Source organism: Anopheles funestus (assembly GCF_943734845.2).
Source record: "Anopheles funestus chromosome X unlocalized genomic scaffold, idAnoFuneDA-416_04 X_unloc_130, whole genome shotgun sequence".
Classification (NCBI taxonomy): Eukaryota; Metazoa; Arthropoda; class Insecta; order Diptera; family Culicidae; genus Anopheles; species Anopheles funestus.
In genome coordinates, this window is record NW_026045073.1 from 835 (window position 1) to 7,500 (window position 6,666).

The window sequence follows — 6,666 nt, forward strand, 5'->3', positions numbered from 1 at the left end:
CCGGCATTGTTTCCACCGACGCATGGATTCAAGACTGGTGCACTTATTAGTTAAACCGTTCGCCTCCGGGTGTTTCGAGTTCAAGTCTGGATGAGGATTGATCTTGCTGGTAATAGCTTGAGCCCCTGAATAAGGGGTCGAAGCGTACATCTTGAGACCATGTACAACATATTACCAAATCGGCACCATGGGTTCGGGTGCAAGTGATGTAACCGTGAAAGATGTTGAGCAGCCCAACATCGGTTTACACACGCATAATAGGAAGGCAGCGCTGTCGACTGGTCAGTCGTGTAAGAAGTGTGCATTATCGATCACAAATATATTGGTGATCTGTAGGTTGCGCATACACCATGCCCGGTGTAAAGTGCCGTGGTCCCCCCCGGGGGGCTGCATCAAACCGTTCGCCACGCGAACTACCCCAATGGAACGAACTCGATGCATTTAATAAGAAGAAGAGATGATAATGAAACACGGTCGATTTAAGAGTTGAAAACGTTGAAATGCCTATAAGCAAGTCTTAAGTTGGTGGTTTCGTTGTGCCCCAACAAATTGGTGCCTTACCCTACACCAAAGAGCCATTCAACATGGTTCAAGTGAGCGATAATCACGCTCTACGCTCAGTATGACAGCTGCAAGGCAATCACTCGCTAAGTTCAGAGCTAATACATGCAACACGCCGGCATTGTTTCCACCGACGCATGGATTCAAGACTGGTGCACTTATTAGTTAAACCGTTCGCCTCCGGGTGTTTCGAGTTCAAGTCTGGATGAGGATTGTTCTTGCTGGTAATAGCTTGAGCCCCTGAATAAGGGGCCGAAGCGTACATCTTGAGAGTAAATGTACAACATATTACCAAATCGGCACCGTGGGTTCTGGTGCAAGTGATGTAACCATGAAAGATGTTGAGCAGCCCAACATCGGTTTACACACGCATAAGGGGTTTATTGTTATCTGTAGGTTGCGCATACACCATACCCGGTGTAAAGTGCCGTGGTCCCCCAGGGGGCTGCATCAAAACGTTCGCCATGCGAACTACCCAATGGAACGAACTCGATGTATTGAAAGAGATGAACAATTAATAGCGAGAATAGGGGCCCGGAAGCAATTCCGCGGCCCTACGGTCGATTCAAGAGTTGAAACGTTGTACAATCGTGGATAGCACCTAGTGCTAATATGGTGAGAGATAATGTGTGAGGAAATTTAGTTTCCTAAAGTTTAGTTAGTGGTTTCCGTTGTGCCCTAACAAACTTAAAGTTGGTGGTGACCGTTACACCCCAACAAATTGGTGCCTTACCCAACACCAAAGAGCCATTCCATATGGTTCTAGAGAGAGAGAGTTGTGTGGAAATTTATTTCCCACTAAGCGAGTGTGTGTCTGTAGTGGAACGAATTCTGGTTGATCCTACCAGTAATATACGCTTGTCTCAAAGGTTAAGCCATGCATGTCTAAGTACAAACATAAATGAATGTGAAACCGCATAAGGCTCAGTATAACAGCTATAATTCACAAGATCATCCTACCACTAGTTACTTGGATAACTGTGGAAAATCCAGAGCTAATACATGCAACATGCCGGGACTGTTGCCCTCGCGGGTAGCTGAACTGGTGCACTTATTAGTTAAACCAATCGCCTCCGGGCGGCTTGAGTTGAAGTCTGGATAAGGACGCAGATCGTATGGTCGCTTGTCGACTGACGACAGATCTTTCAAATGTCTGCCCTATCAACTATTGATGGTAGTGTAGAGGACTACCATGGTTGCGACGGGTAACGGGGAATCAGGGTTCGATTCCGGAGAGGGAGCCTGAGAAATGGCTACCACATCCAAGGAAGGCAGCAGGCGCGTAAATTACCCAATCCCAGTACGGGGAGGTAGTGACGAGAAATAACAATATGGACCTCTCTAACGATGGTCCATAATTGGAATGAGTTGAGTATAAATCCTTCAACAAGGATCAAGTGGAGGGCAAGTCTGGTGCCAGCAGCCGCGGTAATTCCAGCTCCACTAGCGTATATTAAAGTTGTTGCGGTTAAAACGTTCGAAGTTGATTGCCCGTCCAGACACGTGACCGCCACGGGCGCCCGGTTACACGCCGGGGCCGTTCGTGCGCGCGCTCACGGCTGCGACTCACAATGGTGTACTTGGGCGTTACTCTGTGAACGAGTACCGTGCTACCGGTTAACTCCGGCACGGGCTCCTCATGGTGCTCAAGATACTCACATTTACCTTGAACAAATTAGAGTGCTCAAAGCAGGCTAAGACAAAGCGTCCGGCCCCCCCGTGGGGTTGGCGTTGGCCGAGAATAATCTTGCATGGAATAATGGAATATGACCTCGGTTTATACGATTTCGTTGGTTTGTCAGAAACCTAGAGGTAATGATTAACAGAAGTAGTTGGGGGCATTGGTATTACGGCGCGAGAGGTGAAATTCGTAGACCGTCGTAGGACCAACTGAAGCGAAAGCGTTTGCCATGGATGCTTTCTTTAATCAAGAACGAAAGTTAGAGGATCGAAGGCGATTAGATACCGCCCTAGTTCTAACCGTAAACGATGCCAATTAGCAATTGGGAGACGCTACCCCTATTCGGTGCTCTCAGTCGCTTCCGGGAAACCAAAATCGGGTTCCGGGGGAAGTATGGTTGCAAAGTTGAAACTTAAAGGAATTGACGGAAGGGCACCACAAGAAGTGGAGCTTGCGGCTTAATTTGACTCAACACGGGAAAATTTACCAGGTCCAAACTTATCGAGGTAAGACAGATTGATAGCTCTTTCTCAAATTTAAGGGTAGTGGTGCATGGCCGTTCTTAGTTCGTGGAATGATTTGTCTGGTTAATTCCGATAACGAACGTGACTCAAACATGCTAACTAGAACGCTGTCAGCAGTGCGCCTCCGGGCGCACCTGACGTTACAGCCGGGCGGCGCCTTCACGGGCGGTCGTCGGCTACGTTTGCCCTGCTTAGCGGGACAACTTGTGTTTAGCAAGCTGAGAATGAGCGATAACAGGTCCGTGATGCCCTTAGATGTTCTGGGCTGCACGCGTGCTACAATGTGGGTCGCAGCGTGTTCTCGCCAATAGGCGCCCCCATTCCGAGAGGAACGGGAAATCACTAAAATGCCCATCTAGTCGGGATTGGGGACTGCAACGGTCCCCATGAACCTGGAATTTCTAGTAAGCACTAGTCATTAGCTAGTGCTGATTACGTCCCTGCCCTTTGTACACACCGCCCGTCGCTACTACCGATGGATTATTTAGTGAGGTTTCTGGAGGCTTACCTTCCGCGGTTCCTTCGTGAGCTGCAGCTGGCATGGCTGAAGTTGACCGAACTTGATGATTTAGAGGAAGTAAAAGTCGTAACAAGGTTTCCGTAGGTGAACCTGCGGAAGGATCATTACTGATGATCGTCCGCGAGTGACCAACCATGGGCTGCCTTCGGTGTAGCTCGGTCGCTCGCTTGCTATGTGTCAGAATTTGTTGAAAGCCAACTCGTTCGTTGTACACTTTGATGGGTGACCATCACTGTGTCTCCGTGCCGTGCTAGATCCCCCCTAGCCGTAAGGCACTTTGAACGCCCCTTCGACGACGAGTTACAAGAGTGTGGTATGTGTCAGAATCTGGTGAAGCTTTCTGCATGTGATGTGCCTTGTGTGGATCCGTGGCCATTGCATTGTGTCTGGTGTGTAGGTACCCAGACACTTAGAACGCTTGCGCGGAAAGCAAACTCGATCGTTGTACACTTTGATGGGCAACCATCACTGTGTCTCCGTGCCGTGCTAGATCTCCCCTAGCCGTAAGGCACTTTGAACGCCCCTTCGACGACGAGTTACAAGAGTGTGGTATGTGTCATAATCTGGTGAAGCTTTCTGCATGTGATGTGCCTTGTGTGGATCCGTGGCCATTGCATTGTGTCTGGTGTGTAGGTACCCAGACACTTAAGCAAACTCGATCGTTGTACACTGTGATGGGCGAGCATCACTGTGTCTCCGTGCCGTGTAAGAGCTCCCCTGGCCATCAGGCACTTGAAAGGTCCTTCGACGACGAGTTACAATAGTGGTGTGTTAGATACGTCAGGTGATGGTATCTACTGTTGTGCAATACGTATCCGGCCACGGCACGGAACGAACGGGAACTGTGGTGCAGACATACAAAGAGTTAAGCCTATTAGTCATTAACTCTAAGGACGGGGCCATGGGGCGGTACGCAAAGGATACGGATGAGCGAGTATGCAGGCCCAATACTCAATAGCTCGATCCGATCCAAGCACATGAGTTGACTGCGGCGCCAGGTTAACCAATGTGCTAGATTCTATTTGGCCAGTAGAATCTTGTGTCTTATGCGATTTGATACCAAGACACCAGAACGAAAGTTAGTTGAAGAGTTATTAAACTCTTATGAAGTATGGTTGTGCAATCACAACTTATGACTTTAACCTATAAAGTGGATATGGACTTGCAATTATAACATGGAATCTCTACACACCCCATGAGCTCGATCCAATCCACGCACACGAGTTGCCTGAGTAGCGACAGGTATACCGATGTGCAATACGTATCCGGCCACGGCACGGAACGAACGGGAACTGTGGTGCAGACATACAAAGAGTTAAGCCTACTAGTCATTAACTCTAAGGACGGGGCCATGGGGCGGTACGCAAAGGATACGGATGAGCGAGTATGCAGGCCCAATACTCAATAGCTCGATCCGATCCAAGCACATGAGTTGACTGCGGCGCCAGGTTAACCAATGTGCTAGATTCTATTTGGCCAGTAGAATCTTGTGTCTTACGCGATTTGATACCAAGACACCAGAACGAAAGTTAGTTGAAGAGTGATTAAACTCTTATGAAGAATGGTTGTGCAATCACAACTTATGACTTTAACCTATAAAGTGGATATGGACTATCAATTATAACATGGGGCACACACCATGTTCTCGATCCAATCCACGCACACGAGTTGCCTGAGTAGCGACAGGTATACCGATGTGCAATACGTATCCGGCCATAGGCACGGAACGAACAGGAACTGTGGTGCAGACATACAAGGGCCATGGGGCGGTACGCAAAGGATACGGATGAGCGAGTATGCAGGCCCAATACTCAATAGCTCGATCCGATCCAAGCACATGAGTTGACTGCGGCGTCAGGTTAACCGATGTGCAATACGTATCCGGCCATAGGCACGGAACGAACAGGAACTGTGGTGCAGACATACAAGGGCCATGGGGCGGTACGCAAAGGATACGGATGAGCGAGTATGCAGGCCCAATACTCAATAGCTCGATCCGATCCAAGCACATGAGTTGACTGCGGCGCCAGGTTAACCGATGTGCTAAGAGAGTTGTTCCTGGGCCTTCAAAGTGACTTCAAAACTATCTTAGCGAATGGTGGCCATGGGCGTAGACATGAGCCACAAGTCACAAGGCCTGGGACTATTGGGTAATAAAGACAACTTAGTCAGAAAGTTAGTCTTTGGACGTACCACCGGGATTGTGTTACATTGGGAACCTTACTATAAAACCCTAGGCAGGGGATCACTCGGCTCATGGATCGATGAAGACCGCAGCTAAATGCGCGTCACAATGTGAACTGCAGGACACATGAACACCGATAAGTTGAACGCATATTGCGCGTCGGACGATTAAACCCGGCCGATGCACACATTCTTGAGTGCCTATCAATTCCTTGATATACAACAAACCAAACTTCAGGGTGGAGCGTGCCACAATAGAACACTATGGCGAGCAGCCCGTCTAGTGTCGTGGGGGAAACACGCTTCCACACTGTGCATAATGGCGTGCTCGGGACCTTTGTTGGGACCGCAGGGCGCTGAAAGTAAAGGGGTGAACCGCATAAATCGCACGCACGTAAACGCGCACACACACAAATAGAGTGAGACGTATCGTAGGATACCGCTAAGAGTACGTTGTGAAACATGGGGAAATTCAATCGAAAACCTCTTTGATGTCCAAGAATTCGTTGACCGTATCCGTCGTAATACTGGATCAACGTGCTTGGGGGAAAACGTCAAAGGGTTTTATAATAGTGGTGCATGATTAACCCATCGATGCCCGAGGGGAACATGTTGTCCAATACAATAGTGGTGCAGTTGGCTCGACATGCTCGGGGGGAGACATCGTGGGTCCAAGTCGACCAAGTCGACCGGGAGTTGTTGTTGAGAGATCGAATCAAAACGATGCCGAGCGGAACTCGTTGTCCTTATTGGAGTGATATTCGGACAACGTGCTCGGGGGGGCCATCGTTGATTCAAAAATGACCGTAAATTGCCCAATCCGTGTGTGTGTGTGTGTGAAGTGTTGTTGCGTATATATCGGTTCGCTATGCCCCGGGTTCGAAACGAATGGAATGTGACTGATTTTGTTGTAGGCCTCAAGTGATGTGAGACAACCCCCAGAATTTAAGCATATTAATAAGGGGAGGAGAAGAAACCAACCGGGATTCCCTGAGTAGCTGCGAGCGAAACGGGAGAAGCTCAGCACGTAGGGACGGTGTGTAACTGCACCTGTCCGATTCCGTGTACTGGAACGACCATTATCTACTATGCACGGTGCAAACAGTTCAAGTTCAACTTGAAGGTGGCTCATCTACCCAGAGAGGGTGATAGGCCCGTAGAACGGCACTAACCCACGTGACAGTAGACGGTCGGCT

At 49.0% G+C, this 6,666-nt stretch overlaps 2 non-coding genes across 2 annotated transcripts in view; both read left to right on the plus strand.

Annotated features, from left to right (window-relative positions):
* Positions 1-5,515: 5,515 nt before the first annotated feature.
* Positions 5,516-5,673, plus strand: LOC125772871 (5.8S ribosomal RNA). The gene has a single exon (XR_007419718.1). It is a non-coding gene; the product is annotated as a 5.8S ribosomal RNA (ribosomal RNA).
* Positions 5,674-6,382: 709 nt separating this feature from the next.
* Positions 6,383-6,666, plus strand: part of LOC125772873 (large subunit ribosomal RNA) — a 4,179-nt gene continuing 3,895 nt past the window's right edge. Inside the window, exon 1 of the ribosomal RNA XR_007419719.1 lies at positions 6,383-6,666. This exon is cut by the window's right edge and continues 3,895 nt beyond it. This is a non-coding gene — a ribosomal RNA (large subunit ribosomal RNA).